Raw genomic sequence first — 14,391 nt, 5'->3', positions numbered from 1 at the left:
ATTCATAATAGAAAATGATAGTGTTAAGGTGCCCACTTGGGCAGCGTATTTCATGCCCAAACCAGTGTTGGGCAAGGCAAAATTGATGTGGGTCATATGTAAGTGACCCGACTCTATTGATTTCTGGTGTCAAAATTGTTGCCCGACACTCGTTAACCCTTGCAAAACTACAGCTACTTATTCATAATAGAAAATGATAGTGTTAAGGTGCCCACTTGGGCAGCGTATTTCATGCCCAAACCAGTGTTGAGCAAGGCAAAATCCATGTGGGTCATATGCAAGTGACTCGACTCTATTGATTTTTGGTGTCAAAATTGTTGCCCGAGACTCGTTAACCCTTGCAAAACTACAGCTACTTATTCATATTAGAAAATGATAGTGTTTTGGTGCCCACTTGGGCAACGTATTTCATGCCCAAACCAGTGTTGGGCAAGGCAAAATCCATGTGGGTCATATGCAAGTGACCCGACCCAGTTGATTTCAGGTGTCAAAATTGTTGCCAGAGACTCGTTAACCCTTGCACAACTACAGCTACTTATTCAAAATGGTGAATTATAGTGTATGTGCCCACTTTGCCAGCGTATTTCATGCCCAAACCAGCGTTGGGCAAGCCAAAATACAGGTGGGTCATATGCAAGGGACCCTACTCTGTGAATTTCAGGCGTCAAATGTGTTGCCCAAGACACATTAACCCTTGCAAAACTGAATGATCTGAATAAGAAGCTGGAGCTCGAATAAGAAGTGAATAAGAAGCTGGAGCTTGAATAAGAAGTGAATAAGAAGCTGGCCGAATAAGAAGCTAACTTCAGCCTCGTCCAGATCTGTGATTTTGTGATTCATTTGCTAACGCTGGGCGGAGTCACAACAGTGGGCGGAGTTAGTCAAATGAGTCACAGATCTGGCTAAATCTATAGGACACTAGGAGCAGCTGCAGAAGCAGATAGTATGTACATGGCACAGGCAGGGGTGCATACCTCCCAGCTTTCTTCATGAGCTTTCTTCAGGCAGAAGGAGGGACACACACACACACACACACACACACACACACACACACACACACACACACACAGCGAAAAGGGGGCGTGGCTTCACGGGAGGGCCCCCGTTTTCGTCAGTGAGGGGGCATGCCCAGCGCTCTGTGAGCTGCTGGTATGCCCCCAGGGGCTGATTATGAGTCTGGGGGGCCCAGGGCACATGTGACAGGGGAGCCCTATCTCATTGCTGTGCCTGCTGTGGGGTTGGGGCGTGGCCTAATCGCGCCCTGCGAGACCACGCCCCCTTATGCAAATTCCGGGATTTTTTTTTTATTATTTTTTTTTATGGGATTTTGGCCCCTCAGCTAGGGCTAAATCCAGAGGAGGTGGTCGCTCCCCCTACACACCCGCACAGGCAGAAGAAAGCAGGGAGACTGCTGCCTCCCTGCAACACCACAGACCTGCCAATACGCAGCAGCGTGTGCTGACTGTAGCACAATGCTGCCGTTGTTGCTGGGGGAGCTTCTGAGCTGGGACAGAGCTACTCGAGCAGGGGGGACCCCTAAAACTGTGGGGCCAACGGTACGTACCGCTTGCCCCCCCCCTTAATCCGGCTCTGCTGCTGGAACCCCCCCTTAATCCGTACCCCCTGATGCCCCCTCTCCCTCTGTCTCCACTATTCACCGATGCTCTGCTAAGCAGAACAGCGAGTACAGGAGCTTTCCAACTGCCCCCCCCACCGCAGGACACTGCGACCCGCGGGTGGGACAGCGGGACAGACCCCAAAAAATGGGACTGTCCCGCGAAAATTGGGACATTTGGGAGGTATGGGGGGGGGGGTGAGGGGGTATGCCATACTTGACCCCCACATCAGCATACTCAGCAGGGTCTCTCTGGCAGGGAGGAGCGTCACTTTATGGCACACTCCACGCTTCTTAGCTGTAGTTTTGTGGGTCACCAGCCGCTGTGCACTTTCCGTATTGCCTCTGTTATCTCCAGCCCCGGCAACCCCACCGCTAGCTGCAGCGCTGCCACCCGCAGTGAGGTGCGCCCAGCTCCTTCACACACTTTAGCCGGCGGGTAGCGCTGCAGAAGTCCGCGCTGCTTGCAGGCTCTGACCCCCTCCTCCCTCCAGCAGCAGCGTCTCCTGGAAGCTAACCAGTCACTCCCAGTCTCCCCTTACCATAGTGCCCAGCAGCCGTGAGGTCCGCGCCACGTGCATGCTATGACCCCCTCCTCCCTCCAGCCGCAGCATCTCCTGGGGGCTAACCAGTCACTCCCAGTCTCACCTTACCACAGTACCCGGCAGCTGCGCGAGGTCTGCGGTGTGTGACTGAGGAGGGGGGGAGTGATGCGGACGGGCAGAGGAAGCAGGACTACAGCCTAAGAGAGTCAGCCATGCCAAGTCTCCACCAGCAGCAGATCCCAACAGGTTGGAGTGGAACAGCAGCAGCCAGCAGCAGTGAATCCGGTAAGACACATCTGTCTGTCACCACTGTTCTGTCCCTAATACCAATCTCTCCCGTGCCCTGTGTTCTGTCATGTCCCTGCCACCCCTGGCCTTGACCTGCCACCCTTATCCTGGCCCTTTCACCCTTATCCTGGCCCTGTCACCCTTATGCTGGCCCTGCTACCCCTATCCTGGCCCTGTCACCCCTGTGCTTGCCCTGTCAACCCTATACTGGCCCTGTCACCCCTGTCCTGGTCCTGCCGCCCCTACACTAACCCTGTCACCCCTATCCTGTCCCTGTCATTTCTGTCCTGGCCCCGTCGCCCGTGTCCTGGCCCCGTCACCCCTGTCCTGGCCCCGTCACCCCTGTTCTGACCCTGTCACCCCTGTTCTGACCCTGTCACCCCTGTCCTGGCCCAGTCAACCCTGTTCTGACCCTGTCACCCCTGTCCTGGCCCTGTTACTGCATACCCTCCAACTACCTTTTTGGCAGGTACAGAACCCGCAGCACCTCCAGACCTCTCCCCAATGCACCACACCTCCGCACCTTCCCCTCCACCACATGCGGCACTCCACCCCTCCCCCACATGCTGTGCATCCAGACCCCCTACACCACCCGCGGCTCCCACTCCTCCGCCCCTTCACCACCCCCAGCAATCTCCAGGCCCCCTCCACCATTCACCCCCCTTATATGTCTCCCCCACACCTGCCCCCCTCCACCCGCAGCATCTGCAGACACCCTCCTCCATCCGCGGTCCCTTCCTCACCCACCCCTCCCCCACCAATGGCACCCCCGCACCTGCCCCTCCACCACCTGCAGCACCTCCGGACCTCCTTCCCCATCCGCCGCAACACCCGTACCTGCCCCTCCCCTACCCATGGCGCCTGCGGACCCCTACCCCACCAGCGGCACTCCCGCCCCTTCCCATCCCACAGCACCTCCGAAACCCTTCACCCATCTGCAACATCCCCACACCTGCCCCTCCCCCACCCATGGCACCCCTGCCCCTCCCCCACCTGCAGTGCCTCCGGACCCCTCCCCCATCTGCATCCCCCACTCCTCTGCCCCTCCCCCACCCGCAGCACCTCCCAACCCTTCCCCATCCGGGCCCCACCCCCACTTCCGCCCCCCCTCCATCCGCAGCATCTACAGACACCATCCGCAGTACCCCCCGCACCCGCTACATTCTATACATTGTGGCCTGCAGGTGCTGTTAACGCCGTCGCAAGGGGCTGCGCCTCCTTCACCATCGCACACCCTTTCATTGTGCAATATTTAACCACTAACAAAGGAATGCAGGTGATACTCCATATAACACAAATATTGAACCCCAGAAAGGCATGCAAGGGTTAAGGGGGCGTAGCCCCTTGCGACGGTGTGAAGAGCGCCCGTAGGGCGCGATTACGCACCTAGTTATATATTATGTATGTCAATATAACAAACAATATTGGCCTCATACAAATTGATGAATGGTTTTTAAAAATGAAAAACATTACACATAGAATATTGTGAGACTGTAATGTTTGTTATAAACATACATAGCAGTTATTATATAGAGTAATATGAAACACATTATTTACACTGTTCTGGCAAAAATATCAACACAAAGGCAAATAAAAAACTATATTTACACTACTTTCAAAGACATACAGTGGTGGAAATATACTTACTTAAAAAATACATAGTTATGGTAGACTTACCGTCGATAACTCTATTTCTCCTGAGTCTACAGTATCCACAGGATATACATTGGGCTATGAGGTAGCTTCAGCAGATTGGCACCAATGATCAAAAGCTTTCGGCCTCCCAGAATGCAACAGGCCAGTTCCCTATATCCCTGCCTCTTGGCTCTGGCAATTCAGTTATTTTCCAAAGCTCAAGGCAGGAGCATCATAGAGAGCCCTAATCAGGCGAGAAGAACACACTAACACACACTTCCGTACAAGAAGGAAGAGGTTAGTAAATGTAAGGATCCTTAAATTAGGTGCTTCAGGGTGGGATCCCTGTGGATACTGTGGACTTAAAAGAAATAGAGTTATCGACGGTAAGTCTACCATAACTACGTATTTCTCCTGCAGGGTCCACAGTAGTATCCACAGGATATACATTGGGATGTCCCAAAGCAAATTTAGTGGAGGGGATGCTCCTGACTGGACAGGAGAATCCTTCGCCCGAATGCAGCATCCTGAGAGGCAAAAGTATCAAAGGCATAATGTCTAATGAATATATTAATGGAAGACCATGTGCCTTACATATGCCTTACATATGCCTTACATATTTGTTCCACCGAGGCACCCCGGCGTCCAGCCCAAGCTGGACCTACCTTGTGAGTAGAATGAGCAGAGACATTAGCCGGAATAGGGAAATCAGCCTGAGAGTAATCTTCTGAGATAGTCATCCGAAGCCACCTCACCAGCGTTTGCTTGTCTGCAGGCCATCCTCTCTTATGGAACCCATAGAGAACAAAGAGAGTATCTGTCTTTCTGATGGCCCTGGTATGATCCGCGTAGATCATTAAAGCCCGGACTAAATCCAAGGATGCATCTCCCGCAGAAAGATCTGGCCCTTGAAATGCTGCTACTACAATTTCTTCGATAAAGTGGAATTTAGACACCACCTTAGGAAGATAACCAGATTTAGTTCCGAGAACCGCTCTATCTGGATGAAAAATCAAAAAAGGGCGGCAACATAACAATGCCCCTAAATCTGACACTCTCTTGCACCATTGGATATATGCTTGCCACACCTGGTAATAAATACGAGCAGAAGATGGTCTCCTTGCTCTAAGCACTGTCTGTATTACCTGTGGAGAAAACCCCCTAGCTTTCAGGATGGACGTCTCAAGAGCCACGCTGTTAAAGATAGTCGATCCAGATGCCTGTGATAACAAGTATCCTGTGACAGTAGATCTGGATGTTGATGCAGTAGCCACTGAGTGTCCACTGACAGCCTCTGTAGATCTATGTTCCAATGCCTTCTAGGCCATGCCAGAGCTATTAGAATCACAGTGTCCTTTCCTTGTTTGACCTTCCGAATCACCCTGGTAAACAGGGCAATTGGTGGAAACACATAGGCTAGCTGAAAGTCCCATCTTACTGGCAGAGCATCCACGAAGATTGCTTTGGGATCCTTTGTTCTTGACCTGTATGCGGGTACTTTGAAATTCTGAAAAATGGATTACAGAAGACTCTTGTGTGGGTGCACTCTTATTTTAAATTTGTTAGTATGAAAAAATTAAAACATAACTTTTATTAATTCATTAATTTAAGAAAAAATCCACACTTAGGTTGTCCACCACAATTAATTAAATATATTGATACACATATATACAGTTCAGCCCACCAGTATCTCTGAGAAATACCATTATGATTATTGTGGCTGATCAATCTTGAAAAGTTGGAGTGAGTATCATCCACCACCAACCATTACATTTTGAAAACGAGTGTTATTGAAAGGAAATGATCAGCAAAAAGATGATCAGCAAAAAAATTGGAATGTTCTGGTTAGTCTATGCTCTCAGTCAATTAATCACATAGCAGCCATTGGCTGATAACCACTCATATGGGTACTTAAACCCCAACTATCACATTAGACCAGCAGCATTGGAAGTGAACAAGCCCGCAGGACGGGTGAAACGGGTTTTAATTTTTTCATACTAACAAATTTAAAATAAGAGTGCACCCACACAAGAGTCTTCTGTAATCCATTTTTCTTGCTAGTTTGTCTCTGACTCTGGGTGCACCACCAGAACCATTTATCCAAACACGATTTATTCGTATACATCATACAGGTATTCTGGTACTCCATTACTATTTATTACTCAATTTTGAACTCTTAGAACTGGTGCGGAATCATTTCTACTTTGTGAGATACTTTGAAATTCTGCCAAGAGGCCATCAGATTATCTCTGGCAATCCCCACTTGTAAACCAGACTCTGGAAGACTTTGGGGTGTAAAGTCTACTCGTTTACATGAATGGCGTGTCGACTGAGAAAATCCGCTTCCCAGTTTAGGTCTCCCGGAACAAATACTGCAGGCAAGGCTGGATGATGAAGTTCTGCCCACCTTAACGTTTGGCTTACCTCCTTCATTACCTTTTGACTGCGCGTTCCTCCTTGATGATTGAGGTACGCTACTGCCGTCAGATTCTCAGTGCGAATTTGAACCGGTTTCCACTGAAGAATTTCCTTTGCCTGAGTGAGTGCCATATATACGGCCCGCAGTTCCAATATATTTATTGGCAGACAACTTTCTTCCTTTGTCCACGGCCCCTGGAAGCAACCTTTTTCTGACAATGCTCCCCAGCCCTGAAGACTGGCGTCCGTTGTCAGAACCAGGGGCGGATTGGCCCACCAGGACACCCTGACAGATTCCGATGGGCCAGTCCCATATCCCCCTCAATCAGGCTGATTCACACTCAGGCTGGGCTGGCTCACACTGCTTCCAGTACTTGCGGTCTATTGGAATGCAATCCGGAAGTTAGGATAGCGGGCACTTCCAGGTGCCGCTTGCCGTGAAAAGTGGTGAAGCTGTTCTACCAACAGGGGACCTGTAGAAATTTAACCAGCCCAACAGCATCCTCTCTCTGGCCCCGGCCAAAGGTCTTCCCAACAAGCCCAGCCTGGGAGCAGCAGCATAGCGATGGTTGGAGCCAGGTTCACTATACCCACGGCCGCCGCCACCCTAGCTCCCGCACTCTCACTGAGCTAGCCAGAGCGGCAACTGAGCACTGAAGAGGACCCTACAGAGAAATCATTTTAATTACATTATTTGCATTATCCTGATGGTGTAAGGGTTAGGGCGTCCCCCGTAACAGTGTATGGTTTGGGGACTGGACAGGAGCAGGATGTACCATGTTCTCAGGATGCCAGCTGATCAGGCTGCACTCACAGCCAGCCCTGGGACAATCTCTAATGCAAAGTCATTCAGCCCTATAGCTGCCCAATGTCTGTCCATGATGATGGGCCTATTTATGTAATGCAGTGGCTACGCATGTAATTCGGTGGCTACATATGTAATGCGATGGCTATGTATGTAGTGTGGTTCTATTTATGTAATGAGGTGCTATACGTGTATTGTAGTGCTATACTTGTAGTGCGGTGCTATGCGTGTAGTGCGGTGCTATACATGTAATGCGGTGCTATACGTGTAATGTGGTGCTATTGGTGTAATGTGGTGCTATTCATAAAAGATTGTAGTGGCTATGTATGTAATCAGTAACGGAATGGCCACTGGGACAGATTCCGCTGCGCTAGTCCAGTGTGCCTGTGTTTCACTACTTGTGTGTGCTCCCTCCCTATACTGTGCTGTACGTAGTGTGTGCTCCCCCTCCCTGTACTGTGCTGTATGTAGTGTGTGCTCCCTCCCTGTACTGTGCTGTATGTAGTGTGTTCTACCTCCTTGTACTGTGCTGTATGTAGTGTGTGCTACCTCCTTGTACTGTGCTGTATGTAGCGTGTGCTCCCCCTCCCTGTACTGTGCTGTATGTAGTGTTTGCTCTCTTCCTGTACTGTGCTGTATGTAGTGTGTGTTCCCTCCCTGTACTGTGCTGTATGTAGTGTGTGCTCCCTCCCTGTACTGTGCTGTATGTAGTGTGTGCTTCCTACCTGTACTGTGCTGTATGTAGTGTGTGTTCTCCCTCCCTGTACTGTGCTGTACGTAGTGTGTGCTCCCCCTCCCTGTACTATGCTGTATGTAGTGTGTGCTCCCTCCCTGTACTGTGCTGTATGTAGTGTGTCCTCCCTCCCTGTACTGTGCTGTATGTAGTGTGTGCTCCCCCTCCCTGTACTGTGCTGTATGTAGTGTGTGCTCTCCCTCCCTGTACTGTGCTGTATGTAGTGTGTGCTTCCTCCCTGTACTGTGCTGTATGTAGTGTGTGCTCCCTCCCTGTACTGTGCTGTATGTAGTGTGTGCTCCCCCTCCCTGTACTGTGCTGTATGTAGTGTGTGCTCTCCCTCCCTGTACTGTGCTGTATGTAGTGTGTGCTTCCTCCCTGTACTGTGCTGTATGTAGTGTGTGCTCCCTCCCTGTACTGTGCTGTATGTAGTGTGTGCTCCTCCTCCCTGTACTGTGCTGTATGTAGTGTGTGTGTGTGCTCCCTCCCTGTACTGTGCTGTATGTAGTGTGTGCTCCCTCCCTGTACTGTGCTGTATGTAGTGTGTGCTTCCTCCCTGTACTGTGCTGTATGTAGTGTGTGCTCTCCCTCCCTGTACTGTGCTGTACGTAGTGTGTGCTCCCCCTCCCTGTACTGTGCTGTATGTAGTGTGTGCTCCCTCCCTGTACTGTGCTGTATGTAGTGTGTGCTCCCTCCCTGTACTGTGCTGTATGTAGTGTGTGTCCCTCCCTGTACTGTGCTGTATGTAGTGTGTGCTCCCTCCCTGTACTGTGCTGTATTAAGTGTGTGCTCTCCCTCCCTGTACTGTGCTGTATGTAGTGTGTGCTCCCTCCCTGTACTGTGCTGTATGTAGTGTGTGCTCCCCCTCCATGTACTGTGCTGTGTGTAGTATGTGCTCCCCATCCCTGTACTGTGCTGTATGTAGTGTGTGCTCCCTCCCTGTACTGTGCTGTATGTAGTGTGTGCTACCTCCTTGTACTGTGCTGTATGTAGCGTGTGCTCCCCCTCCCTGTACTGTGCTGTATGTAGTGTGTGCTCTCTTCCTGTACTGTGCTGTATGTAGTGTGTGCTCCCTTCCTGTACTATGCTGTATGTACTTGTAGTGTGTGCTCCCTCCCTGTACTGTGCTGTATGTAGTGTGTGCTCCCTCCCTGTACTGTATGTAGTGTGTTCTCCCTCCCTGTACTGTGCTGTATGTAGTGTGTGCTCCGTCCCTGTACTGTGCTGTATATAGTGTGTTCTCCCTCCCTGTACTGTGCTGTATGTAGTGTGTGCTCCCTCCCTGTACTGTGCTGTATGTAGTGTGTTCTCCCTCCCTGTACTGTGCTGTATGTAGTGCGTTCTCCCTCCCTGTACTGTGCTGTATGTAGTGTGTGCTCACTCCCTGTACTGTGCTGTATATAGTGTGTGCTCCCTCCCTGTAATGTGCTGTATGTAGTGTGTGCCCCCCTCCCTGTACTGTGCTGTATGTAGTGTGTGCTCCCTTCCTGTACTGTGCTGTATGTAGTGTGTGCTCCCTCCCTGTAATGTGCTGTATGTAGTGTGTGCTCCCTTCCTGTACTGTGCTGTATGTAGTGTGTGCTCCTTCCCTGTACTGTGCTGTATGTAGTGTGTGCTACCCCTCCCTGTACTGTGCTATATGTAGTGTGTGCTCCCTTCCTGTACTGTGCTGTATGTAGTATGTGTTCCCTTCCTGTACTGTGTTGTATGTAGTGTGTGCTTCCCCTCCCTGTACTTTGAAACATATAAGGTTAAAAAAAAGGGGTTTGTAAAATGAAAAATCAATAAAATCAGAAGTATATTAAAGGCATGACAGCAGTGTCAGTAGACACTGAAAGTGGGCATATCAGACGTATAGATGTGCATCAGGGAAGGCATTGCAGCAGCATATACAGAAAGTTGCATGTAAACATTAGCATAACGTAACGCAAAGGAGTCCCCACCTTTGTCTATCTCAGAATCAGGACCTCTGAGGAGTGACCCCGTTCTCCTGACAGGCCCCTCTCCCTCGACAGACTCCGCCCCATTAGGGCTGCTTCCATAAATTTCCCGTCTGGTGTTCGATCCCAATCCGCCCTTGGTCAGAACCTCCCAATCTGAGATCCAAAAGGGTAGCCTTTGTCCAGATGAGATGTGTGTAGCCACCATGCTAATGACCTCTGAACTTCCAGAGGAATGACCATAGCCGTTTTTATTGTCTGATGTAACCCATTCCATTTAGAAAGGATCATACGTTGAAGGGGCCTTGAGTGGAATTGAGCATACTCCACCATGTCGAATGTCGACACCATTGATCCCATCACAGGCATAGCTGCGTGAATGGATACTCTTTGACTATGCAGTAGCTCCTGAATTCTCGACTGTATTGTGTATATTTTGTTCAGAGGTAAACACACTCTCTGAAGCCCGGAATCCAGTACCGCCTCCAAGTGCGTCCTACGTTGTAACGGAACCAGAGATGACTTTGCCCAATTTATGAGCCAGCCATGGTTCTGTAAACAAACTATTGTCTGCTGCAGTTGACACTGAAACAATTCCTGAAACTGTGCCAAGATTAACAGGTCGTCGAGGTATGTAAAAAGCCTTATCCCCTGTCGACGAAGATAAGCCGCCATCACCATCATAATTTTGGTGAATACTCTTGTAGCTGTGGCCAGACAAATGGTAGGGCCTGATACTGAAAGTGTTCCCGGAGGATTGCAAACCTGAGATAGCACTGATGGGACTGTGCTATAGGAACATGCAGGTAAGCATCCTGTATATCCAGGGATACCATAAAATCCCCCGGCTTCATGGCCAAAATAATGGAACGTAAAGTCTCCATATGAAAATGAGGCACCCAAATGTACTTGTTCAGCGCCTTGAGATTGAGTATAGGCCAGAACCACCCATTCAGCTTCTATACTAAAAACAGGTTGGCATAGAAACCCTGTCCTTGTTGTGCAGGAGGACTGGAATTATCACTCCTGATTGAAGCAACTTCTGAACTGCCTCTTGTAAGGCCCTGGCCTTCGTTTCCACTGAAGACGGGCTGGTACAAAAGAATCTTTGTGGGGGGTGTTTCTTGATGACAAACGCATAACCGTGAGATACCGCTTCTTGCACCCAGGCATCACTGGTGGACTCCTGCGAGATCTGTGCAAATTAAAGAAGTTGTCCCCCCACCCTGGGATCCCCCAGGTGGAGGCCTGCACCAGGAGGATGATGGCTTATATTCTGGTTTGGAAGCAGGCCTTCTGGTAGCCCAATGCTTTTTATTCTTTTCAGACTTATCAGATTGGGACTGTTTGCCATAACCCTTTCCTTTTGCTTTCCCTTGGGCCCGAAAAGGACCGGAAAGCTGGAAACCTAGGTTTGGACTTATAGGTTAAAGGAAACTTCACTTTCTTAGAGTCTGCCTCTGACTCCAGAATACTGTTTAATTCTTTACCAAAAAGAATATCTCGAGCAAAAAGCAAAGACTCTAGAACCTTCTTGGACTCTGAGTCAGCCTTCCAAGTACATAGCCAGACAGCTCTGCATGCTGCTACTGCTGATGCTTGAAAGGCAATAGTACCCATGTCCAAGGCTGCTTCTTCCATAAAAAAAGCAGCTTGTTTAATATGTGCAATATGGGAATTTTGCTTTCTAGATGCCATTGAGAGATTATCCTCCAATGCATCAGCCCAGGCCACCACTGCTTTTTCCATCCAGTCTGAAGCCATGGCAGGTCTTACAACTGCCCCAGTGAAGGAAAAAATGTTTTTTAGAAAACCATCTAACGTTCTATAGGTAACATCATTTAAAGATGTTGAAGGAAGAGGCAGTGTAGATTTACGCACCAATCGAATATCATTCGTATCTACCTTGGGAGCCACCTCCCTTTTTAAACAGTCCACAGATGGAAGAGGATAATGGGGTGTGACCCAAGCCTCTTGCATAATCTCCGTCTGCTGTTCTGACTCTGGAAATTCATTTCTGTTTTAGGACGTTTAAACACAGGTGCCTTGGATTTTAACAAAGACTCTGCTGCCTCCTCTAAGGATAGAATTGCTTTCATAGCAATAATTAACTCAGGTATATCCACTGAGGTGGGACCTTCATCTTCATCTCTGTATGCAGAACCAGAATGCGAGGAGACATCCTCATCCTCTGAAGTGTCCCCTTCCGAAACATGTGTAGACTCTGAAGATGTTGTTTCATGTCTGTGGGATTTATCTCAAGGCCTTTTAGCCTGTTTTTGTTGAAAGGCTGCAGACCCCTGAACTGGATGTGTCATGACCCATGGTGAGTGTTGCATGTAAGGGTTAACTGGGTAACCTATCCCTGGTATAGGAGCTGGCATTATCCGCTCAGATATATTGGATAATGTCTGTGCAAAAGATGCCCATGGGAGTTCAACTTGGACCTGTGCCTGTTTTGGATTATTCAGGATGCTTTGGTGAAAGCTATAACAATTTACACATAATCCATTTTGAACCAGATCCTGAGAGGTTAACCCTGCTTTGTAGGACACATGAAATCGGTGTTGGTGCTACTGTGGAGAGTGTATCCTCACCCTTGCCTCTCTTAGACATGGTAAACAAATCACACACCTGTATGGTGTTAACTACACAATTTGGGACTGAAATCACTTTATTGCTTGCTAAAGTGATTTACAATCCAATCCCTCCCTTACACCAGCATTGAGGATCGGATATACACAGAAATGGACAGAATTATAATAAAAGGTCAGCAATCACACTAGCAATCAGTCACAAGTTATACATTAGTATAATATGCAATATGAGCACATTTTAAACTACAGATACATTTCAGGTATGTAGGAGAAACATATTACTGCATTACCTTATATCGGATTTTTAACATATTCAGTCGCACAGTGAAAGAAATAGCAGCAATAGTTTACAGACTCATATGCATCAGGCACTTATCCAACTACTCGTACCCCATTGGTAGGTAGAGATTTAGTGCTGTATCACCTGCCTCAGGAGAGTGGGATACAGGGAGACTACACCCTGCTTCCAGGATCAATCAATACGTTAGAGAACGCTGAGTGGATCCAGATGCAAATACTGTACACAAATGCCCCAGTGAACACATCAATGAACACAGACGCCCAAGTGAACACTGACGCACATCCGCCTATGCTGCAACTGGGTCCCTTTAGATACATAGAATCTCAAACAGAAGCTGGAAATCAGTTCATGGTGGGAAACTCAGAGGAAACTGGTCATGAATCGGGGGAGGGGCGACCAGGGGAGCACCTTACTCCCCACTGCTGACATCAACCCTAGGGATCCCGGCCTCACACTAATCCCTGGAGCCTATGATCCCTGGGGCCTAGCGCTGGTGCAGCCGAGTTGGCAGCTACTGCTCGGTAGTCTCCTCCCGCAGCTGTGCGGCTATGTCATGCTTCTTAACCAACTAAGCGGAACTGAATGCCTTACCTTCTCCCTGTGCTCTGGGCACAGCCTGGTAACTTCAGCTGGACTTGCTAGTACCTCCTACACAGACACACGCCGAAACAGCACTGTATATGTAGGTAAGCTTTGCCACGAGCCGGTGGAGAGTTTTTGGAGCGACTCTTTTTAAAGTGCATATAGGACGCTTTTTTAGAAAACTCACTCAAAAATGTAAGACTAGAAAAATAAATTAAATAAAAAAGGTTAGGCTGCCAAAGAATCAGCAGCCCACAGATCGGGGTCCAGCTCCTGCCACACCAACAAAAAACTGAATTACCTGAGCCAGGAGGCAGGGATATAGGGGATTGGCTCATTGCATTCTGGGAGACCGAAAGCTTTTGATTGTTGGTGCCAATCCGCAAATGCTACCTCATATCCCAATGTATATCCTGTGGATACTACTGTGGACCCTGCAGGAGAAATGTTTGTTTATTAATTTCTGGTTTTACCTCACTCCCTACAACTGTACTCCAACTGTCTCCAGATGGTACTAACTCCTTTACTTGCTGACTGTCTTCTTCAACGTTATGTGGCAGATGTTGTTGCAAACACATGTTATGAAGAAACCAGCAGCAGAACACAATGAAGAAAATGGCAGCAGAACACAACTCTAATCACCTTTAAGGGTCTATGGAACAAAATGCCAGCAGACTAATCCAGACACCAAAACCGAGATTTCAGCACACCAAAACATCTTTCTATCACTGTCTGATTGTAATTGTGTTCAGCAGGGAATCAGGAAGTGACAATGAAGTCAGAAGCCATGAGAAACAGCCATACCCCACATCACCGGAAACACAAAGATAGTATAGAATTAAAAGTAGGTATACAGTAACATATTGGTTACATTGTAGTTACTGTGTTTGCATTACAAAAATCAATTATATAGTTACATACTCAGCAGCCAC

This window comes from Pseudophryne corroboree, chromosome 6 (genome assembly GCF_028390025.1).
Source record: "Pseudophryne corroboree isolate aPseCor3 chromosome 6, aPseCor3.hap2, whole genome shotgun sequence".
NCBI lineage: Eukaryota > Metazoa > Chordata > Amphibia > Anura > Myobatrachidae > Pseudophryne > Pseudophryne corroboree.
This window is presented reverse-complemented; position numbering follows the sequence as displayed.